Genomic DNA, 12,755 nt, shown 5'->3' with positions numbered 1-12,755 from the left:
TTATTTATTTATTTTATTTTTATTTTTTTTATGTGACAGAAAGCTTCTGCTGATCGCCACTTGCCATATCGGTTATGAAAGCAAAATCAAAATCGAGCAACAGTCATGATGACCATCACGAAAAAGAAAACAAATTACGCCTCATAATTAATAAATAAATTAGATAATGATTAGCATACGGAATATATATTAATATACAGGTGTGCTTAACATACAAACAGACATACACACACATACACACACATACACACACATACACACACATGCACGCACGCACGTGTACATTACTCATTGTCCCTGTCCGTGCACCAAAATAGCTGAGAATAATATCGGAGCAAATCATTTCGTCCATTCTGGTTTCAGTCACAGCAATTAAAACTTGAGCAAAGGTCCGGAAGGGCGCGATTGACAATTGCGTCTTTACTACGAAAGAGTACCGGTGACGGGAGATCACTCTAAATAAACTAATATGGCGTCACGGAGATGTTTTTCGCAGTTTCTAACGAGGCCATGGATGTTAAGGGTCGACCCCAGAACAGCGCAGCGGGCAGGAAGTCGACACGAGACATGCGCTGTTCTACCCCTGACCCCGGCGATTGAGGGGGGAGCGTAATCGAACTTTATGGTCAGTTCGGAGACGGAGGGAACTGGAACCGAACGACGCCAGGGAATTACATCCCACAGGGGAGAAGGCGCCCGGATCTAATTCGCAGTCTGCGTTTCAAATGGAAAAATCGAAATATTTTTCTCTTTCTCTTTTTCTTCTTCTCTCCTTTTCTCTCTCTCTCTTTCCCTTTATCCCTCACCCAGAATCCCTCCCTCCATCTCTTCATTCTCTTACTACTCTTTGTCTTCTCCACCCACCCATCTCAATTTTGTTTCTTTTCTGGCTGGTTCTAAGTTCAGGATAGCTTTGCTTGGCTATTGAGTTACAATTAAAGTAATGAAATGTCTCCTTTTTCAACGTCACACTCGTTCGCTGCTTTGATTGGCTGACTGCCGATGCTTCTGAGAGCAGTGTTACCTCCTAATTAAGGAAAGGGTCACCTTTGCCCCGTCATGGTCTGCCCATTATTTCTACCGTCCACCACCGTCGCCTCCACTGTCACCTCGAAGTCATAAGGATGAAAGTGAGGAAGAAGATATAGGAGTGGGGAAACGATACGATACTTAGCTTATGTACATCCGTTCCTGTCAACGAGCAAAATCCTCTTTTCAGGTATTCGAGGGCAATACAGAAACACAAAGCTTTGTACGGTTGCCATACTCGTAGGTCACCAGGAACATCTACTTGCAACAATGACTTCATGCAAGCAGACAGACCGACTGACACATCCTCTCGATTTCCTTGTTCGTTTTGTCTGTCTTCTGTCTGTCTTGAGACCGTAGGACACCACTGTAAACTCTCGGTTACTATCCCTCCCCCATGTCTGGCGTTTGGTTCAGATGATGTTTGATGATTTAGAAAAAAAAATTACAGACTAGGAACCAAAATTTGTAACAGATTGCAGCCGCACTCACTCACCCACCCACTCACGCACCCGGCTGACATTAGTCCATTTTCTTCTCTCGGTGGCAACGGGTTGGATACTTCAGACTGAAAGGCATACTCACTGGCTGCGCACTAATTAGCTGGATGGACTCAGCCATTAAAATGGCAGCCAAAAGGGATTGCTTTCCTGTGTACGAGCGGACTCGAATATGACAGCGCGGGAAAACACGTGACAAAGTGGGATGCGATCACGTGTTTTATTATCAAGGACTTACTCTGGGCGTCTGTATGGATCGTCTCCTGTCGTGTTAAGCGAACGTTAGTGGACAACGCTCGTTTTAATACCAAGGGCTTAGGTCACAACCACGTGACCGCGTGGAGACCAAGATCCTCCTACCTTCTCTCATCCCCCTAAAAAAGTCTGCTGGTACTTGTTGCGGGGTGCGCATGTCCTACCTCACGCCTCAGCTCAATTAAAAGTAAATATGATAATTTAGTAATCAGTGGAGTGAAATAGAGATTTTTGTGCTTAGCTTTAATGAACTTTTAATTGGCAGGCAGCTCATGTGCGACGTTGATGCAGGTTATAATGCTGTCACACAAGTGCTAATATAATCAAGGTTGCATGCAGGCGCATGCAAGCTTCCTTTCGCAGACGTCAGTGAGTGCATGAGTGTGAGAGTTATCCAGGTGAGTAGGAGATAAGAGGTGTGATGGTCAGACAACCCAACCATGCTGTGGTAGATCACGGGATAGATTATTAAGGAGAAACGGGTGGCTCAGTCATTAGAGCAACGGTATCTGAACGCAAAGGCATCGGTTGTATCCCCCACCCCATACACTATTTAATGGTTAATATGGAATGGGTACCCGACTTCTTATAAAGTATTGAAAAGAGAGACATCCTTTTGGGAAGGAAAGCTAAAAGCAGATTTTGGTCCCTAACGCTCCACTACCTTATACAGATCACGTGACTTCGGTTGTGTACGGGGTCCGGCACAGTAGTGTATGGGTTATAGCAATTGCGTGTCACCATTGCAGTGAGAGACACTGGGATCATATCTCGTCTGGGGACACTTTTTGTATGTGAATATTATAGCAGGATACTCCTATGGTTCTACTTGTATCCTTTAAAGAAATTTGGGAAACATTTAAGTGATCGCTTAATGTATTAAAGCGAGAAAACGAACGAAAGTTCAGAAATACGAAGACAATTAGAAAATAAATAAGTGATTAAGACTGAAAGAGTTTTAAAAAAGACAATAATTAACCTAGGATAAGTGGACGAGAACTGCAACTTAGCCTATCAACCCAAACACTTGAACAGTAAAAAGGAAAGAAAAAAAAAAAGAGAATCATGTCAAGGGGGGGACAAATATGAGCAAATTAATTGCAAACAGATCCGGAGCTGCGAGCGTGTCGGTTCAATACCCACTGTCAAACCCCTGATCACGAATGTAAAGCAGCGCGCTGAACCGGAAGCTCGTCACCACGTGATTATGTGCGTCATAACGTGGCTTTTCTTTCATTAGTCTTCCTTAAAACATTGATCTCCTCCTTAATGTTTCCTCCTTTGGGCGGCTTAATCACACAAGCGACTTCTTGCTAGTCTAGTCGCCTACAAAACCAGCACTTTCGATTTTGGCCTGTAACAAAAGATGGCGACGAAAGAGAAAGAGGAGGCTCGTTACTTCAGAAGATTATGTTTTCTACGACTCATTACTGTCCTGGAAAAGAAAACAAGATGGAGTAATTACAGTAGAAAGAAAATCGTCTTTTGATTCCTACTTTTCCTGCCAGGGTCTCGATCGCAGAACGTAAATGTGCTTCTAATTTCTCTGTTTTTAGTTCGCGAGAAAAGAGCTCGCAATGCGAGGAACTATACCAGAACAGGAAACAAACCCAAAAAATGGAAGTCGTTTCAGATGCCGAGCAGAGAGGATTATTGCTTGATTTGTCAGTGATAATGCGATTTTAAAGACAGCTCTCGCGACGAAAACAGGAGGAAAACAATCAAGAGAAGAGAAAGAAGGGAAAACGGCAAAAGTCTTAAGAGACTAAAGCCGAAACACAAGAAAGAATACAAGTTAACGCACAGAATTATTTTCTCTAAAGTTTAACATTAACGCTGCATTAAAAGTATTTTTTATTTATTTAATAGCAGTCAGATGCTTGAAGACTTCCCATGGGAAACATGAACTCTGCGTCTCCCATCTTCTGTCAGTCCGTTCGTCCGTCCGTCCGTCTCACAGAATCGTACACACATTCATACATCTGAAAACATCTTCGTAATGAAAACAAATATCGTAGTAGATGAAACGAAAGTACATTCTATGTTGTAGGTTACAAGTTTACTTTAATTAATCCTCAATAATTTCCCTGTAAAGAGAGTCACGTGACAGCAAGTGTCGCCATGTTCCGATGGACTGATAAGACATTTTGAAGGCAACGAACGAACGAGTCAATGATTTTCGAGGTAACAAACGAATGAACAAATGATTTCGAAGGCAGCAAACGAACGAACCAATGATTCCGGGGGTAATGAACGAAAGAGGTAACAAATTAGAGTAATGGGGATAAAACAATAAGACAACCTTCACGTCTGACAGGAAAAATGCGTAGAGGACGGACAATCGATGGCTTTGGAATCACATTAAATTCCCAAACCCTTTCCAGCAAATGAACTTTCATCGGAAAGTATAACTCAAGATGCTCTGCTCTCCCTCCTGGCCGATACTCGTAATGTCTCCGTGTCTTCATTATTATGAAGTCTCCTCACTTTACGGTCGCCCATTCAACCGTGAAGGATGTTGTGGGGCATTTGAACGCCCTTGCTCCGGCGGAGTCGGTCATAAACACGACCATTTCGTCTACAAGTCTGCCCGGAAATGACCAATTAACTCCCTTTTGTTACTGTCATAAAGTGATTGTCGGAACAGGAGAACTGGAAAGTCGCGCGGAATTCACAGACACCAAGTGAGGTAAGCAAGCAGGTTGTTTCTCTTTTCACTGGTCTGTCTGCAGGATGATCCATGGGGAGGTCAGTTTGGGTGGCAAGAGAGGTGGTGGGGTGGGTGGGTAAAATACTCGATATGAGAATTTAGTGTGTGTGTGTGTTGTAGGTTCATGAAAAATAAAGAAAAGAAGAAAGAAGTAAGTGTAAAAAAGTAACTAAGCCACTTGCCAACCCTAGGCCATTCGAATTTGAATCTTTTTGAGTTTTTGTGTTACGTTCTGATATAAAGCACGTGCCACCAAACCAATCTTTCAACACTTCGAACTTTAGTTCCGCACATGAACACCGAAATTACTTCTGATTTAAATTAAAGTAAAATTTTGTTAACTCCTCGAAATCGAGAGGATCGAAAATCTGCTTTAACAATTTCCACCTCCATTGCCTGGCTCTTGTGACTGCTAATCATTTTCGTCATGCGCTGACATAAGTAGTAAATTTAGCTTATCTTTCAAAGATTTATTTCTCCATGCTTTTTTAACAGCAGGAGATTTTCCAAAACGAACATAACAAGGCAACAACGCCATCGACTCGGCTGTTGAATTATCCTTGCCAGCCAGGCATTACCTGCAATACAAACCTGCTTGAGCAGAGCTCACCGCCGAGCCCGTTACTCACCTGATGTTGCCGATGTTGTAAAAGGGATGAAGGAGGCCGTTAGCATGTCCATTTTGCATGGAGAACAAACTCGATGTATTGACACAGGACGCAGATACGGCAACAGCAAGACTCGATCCCTCGTTCAACCGGCGAAAACGTCGACAGAGTTGCATTCTGGGAGCTCTCCTCTGTCACGCGCGCAGACCAGGTGTGACAAGATGCGGTGTCAGTGTGTGTCGCGTGCGTTCGTGTGTGTATGTGTTGTGTGTGAGATAGGAGACAGGGAAAAGAGAGGGAAAAAAGTAAGTTATGTAACATGTTAAGGTTTATCAACTCAGAAGTTACAACCTCGACATAGACATCAATCTTCTGTGTACTTCTGGCATTTTCACGCACGCGCACACACAGTCACGCAGTCACGTTTATTCTGTGATTTAGAAGAAAGCAAATTGTAAGGCCACAGGGTTGAGAAAAATTACATGACATGAATTCGTTTAAAGAATTTGATAAATAGCAGATTGATACTCGAAGGGGAGATGAAAAGAGAATATGCCTGCCAGTGGTTGTGTGTGTGTATATAACACGTGCGTGTCTAGATATTATAACAACTCTACTCACTGTAGTCATGTATAAGTACAATACGAGTCTGCCTCTTATTTGTACATCGTTGTCACATGACAGCTCTTGCTATTAATACAGTTGTATTCTACTTTCTCAGTCTTCTCTATTGATATGATCATTGAAGATGAGCTAAGTAATAAAGATGAATATCAAACTTATCTCGTTGTGTGGCACCAGTGTTTATTATTTACATAAGTTTTATTATGGTTTACTCGCACTTTCTTCCCTGTTTTTATCTTTCTTTACTCTCTCTACCCAACCTCAGCTGTTTTTTCCTCCATCTGTCGGTTGAGAAAGTATCTGTATGCCTTCTCACTTTTTCCAAACTGTTTTCACGTGTGGTGAGCTTGTCACGGTGTAGGTTGATGTGTCTGTGTTGTCCTTAAAAAAACAGAATAAGGAGTGAACTCATTTTTTTTTTTTTTTTGAATGGGAAGTGATTTTTGAAAAATCATTAGATAAAGTTAAAGCATAGTGTTGATTCGAGAAACACTTTCACTTTAAAGGGCGACTACATGTAGGGTAAGCAGCGAACGGAGGACCAGCCTCGTTTCTCTCCCTTTATTCATAAACTGGGTACAACCTGCCGTTAATAACCGCTCCTCGCACTCTTTTGTTTCCCTTTCTTTTTTCTTCTCTTTGTCTCTCTCTCTCTCTCACACACACAGGTGCAAAAAACTATAAAGGTAACAATACACTAACATTTTAAGTCATTTCTTGTCATTAAAATGAATTTTTTTTTATTTTCACCAAATACATTCTCTGTCACGCCGTTGAATGGCGTGTACGTACATGTACACCATCAACAACAATGTACTACAATAACTCGATTGTGTTGATTATTAACGGTTACAAGGATCAAAAAAATTGACAAAGAAGAATTTTAAGAAAAGGTGTGACTAATCAAAGTTTTGATGAAGTAACATTGGTATTCAAGTTTATTTTAATATATTTATCTCATGATATTTTAACTTTGAGCTTAATAACCTACCTTTCCCTTTTGCTCGTTGACAATAAGATGTAAGGCACGGCAGATCGTTGGGGCACCCTTTCTGATGTAGGAGGTACGCATCCCTTCATCGCTGCCTTTCCTTTCCTGCTCTGTAAGTATTCTTTCATCAACTGTTCACACTAGCATCCTTTGGACTAAAACTCGCTAGTCTGACCACTTCTACACATTATACTTGTCTGTGTGACTATGTAGCTATGCTCCCTACAACAAATCATAATCTAGTCATTCTAGTAACCAATATCATTCTTGGTCTTTAAACAAAAGTTGAATGTACCGACAAGCACACAAAACATTCCTGATTTTTTGCGTTTCATCGACCACAAGGTATCATCTCCTGGAACTGATAAAAATGCATCATAATCAATAACAAATGGATAAAAATTTAAATTAAAAAAAAATTCTGATTCAAGTGCGATAAACCTGTGTTGAAGTCGAGTCTCGTGTGAGGACAACAGTAGCCGCAGACTTCAATGGAAGGGAGACAATGCGGGTAGACACTACATTGAGTGAAGGGGACGAGCGCCCAGCGTTACTGTCCTTGCTTCTGCAAGCGGCTGATGGTGAGACAATGCAAACGATGAACTGACCACAATTGTGGCGAGTTGGCAGAGTTGATTAGTCACAGATGATAGGGTTCACGAGGGAGTAGGTAGACAGGGTTCCATGTCAGTCGGCAACTACCAAACAATTGGCGAGTAATAGAGAAATAATTAGTTTAATGACCTGCGAAACACGTAATAGTCTGAAAAAAATGGTTTTGGTTTTATTACTTACAAAGTCTACATTCTCTTTCATTAAACAGGATGAGTATACGAAAGCATTATCGGAGGAGTAAGTGCGCCGTTCTAGTCATCTTTCTGTGTTTAAGAGCATGATAAAGTAGTTACACAAAATGTTGGTCTTTATCCATTCCTCCTCATCTTCATCTTTGCCCTCCTCCTCCTCTCTTCCTCCTCCTCTTCCTCCTACTTCTCCTGCTCATGATGATGATTGATGATGATGATGATGATTAGGTTGGGTCGGGCGAATGAGGGGAGAGAAATCATGTGTTTCGATAAGACCATTTTTTTTAAGGACCGTTGTATTAGAAAGAATCCTCGAAAATGAACAAAAGAAAGAACAAACGACGAATAAAACAACAAACGTATAAAAGAGTTTAAAATTGTGATCATCTCCGGTCACATGTCCTCTACAAGGCGGGAGCTGAGCACATATCAACATCAAGTGAGGGAAAAGGTTCTATCATACTGTGAAAAATATGATTGACAGAGGTCGGTAAAATGCAAATCATTACAACAAAGACAACAATAAACAGTGAACAGCAACATTCGATAGTACTCAAACATTTGTTTTGTGAGATATGAAACAATAATGAAGACATCTTGCTGGGCAAGCAATGTGCGATGGAGCGCAACATGCCTTCAGAATAAAGAATAATGGATACTTTTGTTTATCAATGAATAGAGCTTTAGTCGTAAATCTTCAAAATAATAGCAGAGAAAATATAGGGGTATGGCAAAAAGCTTTTTACATCTTGTTGTGAATATTTCGTGTAGCTGTGTCTGGGGGTTTCGAGCTCAGAAATTCTCGTATTTAATGTAACACTGAGCCCTTGATCTGTATAAAAAAAATGTAAAACACTAAATTATAACAAAAGCAAATCATTAAAATCACAAGAGAGAACAAAATACGATATGTACAAAGATGGGGTTGATGTATGAATTGACAGTTAAAAATAAATATTTGTGACTAATAAATAAGTTACATGTGTTAAGTGTTCATCAATGAAAGTAATAAGTGTTGAAAAGAGAGAAGACAGAAAGAGAAATAGTGGCAGAGAAATAAACAGACATACAAAGTGAGGTATAGAGATATTGTACACAGTGTGACACAGAAAAGCGAGTGAGCGCAAAAGACACAAGAGATAGTAAGAAAGTAATGAGATTTATTCAAAGAATGTCTGAAAAAGTGCGAGAGTATGAAGAAAGGATTGTGTATATAGATGTGTGTGTGTGTGTGTGTGTGGGTATATGTAAAACATAGAAAAATGTCTTTTTTGTATACTCAGACCTCACAGAGAGTCCAGGTGTGGCGAGTGCCTCAGATTTCGAGGCGCGTGGTCTGTTCTGGTGTGAACGAGCTTTGAGGTCGGCGGCCTGCAATTCGCACATCATCACAACCATGCTCCCTGCTTGTCGGCAACTTTGTTTTTCTAACATCCTGAGACTTTTTCTCTTTTCCATGTAGTGCAAATGTTTCTTTCGTGGAACCCCAGTGCTTGGAGGAAGTGAGCGAGTTCATGTTTTTAAACTTTTGTCTTGAAGATACAAAGGGCAGTCGTGTTCTGGACTTGCTAGATAGGACAGGAAAAGGTCGCAGACCCTACCAGGAGTCGAACATGCAAACATCTGTTCCACAGGCTACTTCACCAATCACCAGGCTTTGCAGGTCAACACATTTTTATGTACCAAAGGATAAAACTTTTCAGAAAGGATTTCGCCCTTTAAGCAAAGCATCTTACTTGCAAGACAGTATTTTCCGCTGGGGTTTCTTTCAGTTCGCGGGGAAACCACCAGATATTAATATATTCTTTCAAAATATTCGACTAAATAAGCAGGAACTATTCCTTGTGGTAGAAATTTAAAGCAGGTGGCAGAAGAAACTTTCAGAAAAGTCACGTGACGACAGGGATATCTGATCTATATTTAGAAGGGGCTCCAGGTAAAAACACTCCCTTGTCTTCCAGTGGGAGGGAGGCCCTGGCTTCTCTGGACTCTGGTGCCTGTTGACAATGCTGAACTCCTCCCTCATTGTCCCATTATAGTGTTAATCACCTTAGTGAGAGTAATCTCCTACAAAATCACCAACCAACCATGTTTTGATGCAGGTATGTGATTCCTTAGACCTTGAAAAGAGTTGTGATCGAAATTTAATCAAAAGAATGAAAAACACACTGAGATAGCTTTTAATGTGCGTGTCATCAAAAGTATATATTGTGTAGACAAAAGGTTGGCATACATGTCTGTGAGAGAGAGAAAGAGAGAAAGAACGAAGAAGAATAGCACAAACAAAAAACATGGACAACGACAATCGTGGGGAAAACCTCACCTCCTCAAAATCGAAACAACACAGACAATAACAAATAAAAGCATGAATCAACGAAAGAATATATGAAACAGAAAGCACGAGCCTCGGACAAAGACAGGTTAGTGAGAAGGTCGACTAGCAATGTATACATGCGCACAAAGAGACGGCGGGAAAACCTTGTTTGAATTCTTAGATTCCTTCACATTGATAAACAGAAAAGAGAGAGAGAAAGAAAGAAAGTTCCTCACGTTCAGGTGTAGATGAAGGTCGTACAAGGATCACTGTCTGCACCTAAGGGTGTTGCCCCTGAAGGTACCCTTTCCCCAGTTTGGCGGACAGTGTCATGTGGACATCATCACGAAAGACACGGCGGAAAAGCAAGTAGATGATCCTTGATGAAAGCCGTTGGTTCTGCCTTTGTACCTGCCGAGATTCGAGCTCTCTAAACAAAAGAGGTCGCTTTGTCAGCTGAGCGAAGTCTGACACCGTCTCCTCCGCCGGCTGGGTTTTTCCAGTGGCAGTGACCTTATTTACAGGTCAAGGGCTACGGTGTAACGACGTACTCTTCTCGTAGGTATGTAAACATGTGCACTCACCATCTCTCTCACACACACGCACACACACACACACAGACCGGCAAACGAGAAACAAGCAACGATGTAGTCACGCAAAACCACAGCGGATCAGAGGAGATACGATATGCAAGAAGAAGAAAAAAAAAAATTAAATGAGTATAGTGATGTTTTCTGTTGTCTTCCACCTCCCTCTCATCCTTCCACCCTTTTCTGACTTTGTATTCATAGAAACCTCGCTGGTGTCCTCCAGAGCCGACAACTGCTCTCTCACAAGAGACGACAGTTTGAGTTTGAACCGGTCGACGCCATTAAGAGATGAGTCCGCTGTCCTCCCACCATTTGTTGTAGTGGGCAACGCACATAAATTTGCATTAATTAACCCCTGTCCGAGTGCTGCTGACGACAGAATTGTGGGTGTCGCACCTCAAGTGAAGAGGGATTGAGGAGAGGGATGATGATTGAGGGAATTAGAGGGCGAGAAATGAGATGGACAGATAACCGAGACATGGACAGAGAGCGAGCTGGACACGTTCTTCAGCTCTCTTTCTCTCTCCATTTCTTTTCGTCTTTCAAAGGGGCGGACGTTCCATGTTGATATAACACTAGTGGACATTAAGGAAACCAGGGGGATGCCGGGAAGCACATCTGGACCAGAAGTAAAATGGACATCAGCATTATGAACATTATAAACACATTCCTTAACAGGTTTGTTTCTTCCCACATGTTATATTGTATACCCCGACAACCATCTGGCAAATGAAGCCATCTTTGAAGCAGTGTGCTGCCAATGGCCGGTGCAGGTTTTACGATGAGCTCCACTCATCCTTTTCAATTTTACTTCTTTTTATTCTTCTCCATTTCCTTGGCTGGTCGGATGATTGTATTGACAGACGCAAGCAGGTGTGCATACAAATATATTATTAATTTTTTCAGTTGAGTAATTAATATGCTTTTCTTTCTTCATCATTTATATTCTTCTTAGATCAGTGCAAGGTAGTGTTCTTGAGGACTACTCCATTATCCACTTAATCTACTAACCCTGACGATGAGGATGAGGAGGAGGAGAATGATGATGAGGAGGAGGAGGAGTATTTTACTCGCGTTATTCAAACTAACAAGTCAACTTATCCAAAGTCACGTGACCTAGTCCAACTTCTACAGCTTCTTCTACACAACATCTTCCCGACGACCACAGCTGCAGCTGCGCGCGATCATTTCAAAATTCTCTCCTGGATGAAGCCCTCCTGTCACAGAACACCTGCTTCCCTCACATTCGTCCTTTTGCCATGTCCACATGCATTCTCCTTTCCCCGTTCACCCACAACCTTCTTCTACCTCCTTTATCCTCCTCTGGCCTGCAGGAGGATTGCTTGTCAGTCGATGTCAGGCAGCGAAGAAAGTTGCTGCAGCAAATCAAAGGAATTTATGACAGCGCAGAACCGCCAGCAATCACGGCGAACATGTCTCGTCTTTCATCGCGCAGGAGAATCAAGTCCTAAATCACCCCCACGTCATCAAGTCCAGACGAAGATGCTGAGGGGAAAGGGGAAGAGTGGACCGACAAGGGGGAATTTACTTTCAGGAGCCAGACTTTGTCAGCCTCGGACACCCCCACCTAAACTACACACCCCTCCTACTTCATCCTCGTCACGCGCTGGTGTGTTTCTGTAAGATTTCTAGCCACTCGTGAAATTTATCGACGAGAAGGAGCCGGCCGCCAGCCGTATCTCGGAAGAAGATCGGACAGATCACGTGGCCGTCTGCCTACTTCCGGTTCTTCGGCACATGTCCTTCGCTTCCACCGGCGTTCTCAGATACGTCAAGTATTCTCCTTTCTGGTTATTGGAAAACTGCTCAACCTTAGTAACTTTCATTTCTTACATACTTTCATCTCTCGGATCCATTTCTGTAGTCGTCCTTTTGAATAAATGAGTATTTATTAGTCAACATGAATAATAATAATCATCATCATCATCACGAGAAAGAGGAAGTGGAGGCAAAGTTATGTGTCGTAGATATCTTTTATTGTTTCCATCATGTACCATGAGGTCCATGCATCCCCTTTGTAATCTGTAATTGAAATTCATTCTCGTCAAGTCGTGGTCGTATTCGCCGATGTAGGTAACGATGGCAAGTGGACTAGACTGACCCTGACGAAGTAGCCCAGCCAATCAGGTCTTGACCAAAGCCCTTGTGGGTCAGAAAAGATGCAGGCGATCGCTAGGAGGGAGGCGAGCACCGCCATCAAGTCAATCCCCAGTGCACTGCGCAAGGGAGGCAAGCGAAATCAGACAAAGCAAGTTTATGACGTCTGCCTGTGTCCATACCCACGCCAAGCGCGAGTCACCGCCCTTT

General features: G+C 42.2%; 1 long non-coding RNA gene across 3 annotated transcripts; it reads right to left on the bottom strand.

Moving 5' to 3' along the window:
* Window positions 1-5,889: 5,889 nt before the first annotated feature.
* On the bottom strand, window positions 5,890-10,339 carry LOC112558347. Of its 3 annotated transcripts, none has more exons than XR_003098134.1 (3): window positions 10,074-10,339; window positions 6,718-7,415; window positions 5,890-6,107 (listed from the first exon to the last, which is right to left on the bottom strand). It is a non-coding gene; the product is annotated as an uncharacterized LOC112558347 (long non-coding RNA). The 3 variants fall into 3 exon arrangements; XR_003098133.1 differs by lacking the exon at window positions 10,074-10,339 and adding an exon at window positions 8,809-9,199 and having other exon boundaries at window positions 6,718-8,355; XR_003098132.1 differs by lacking the exon at window positions 10,074-10,339 and having other exon boundaries at window positions 6,718-8,547.
* Window positions 10,340-12,755: the final 2,416 nt, after the last annotated feature.

Source organism: Pomacea canaliculata, linkage group LG2 (genome assembly GCF_003073045.1).
Source record: "Pomacea canaliculata isolate SZHN2017 linkage group LG2, ASM307304v1, whole genome shotgun sequence".
Classification (NCBI taxonomy): Eukaryota; Metazoa; Mollusca; class Gastropoda; order Architaenioglossa; family Ampullariidae; genus Pomacea; species Pomacea canaliculata.
Note: the sequence above shows the minus strand (reverse complement) of the source record. Positions and strands in the feature narration are given on the sequence as shown.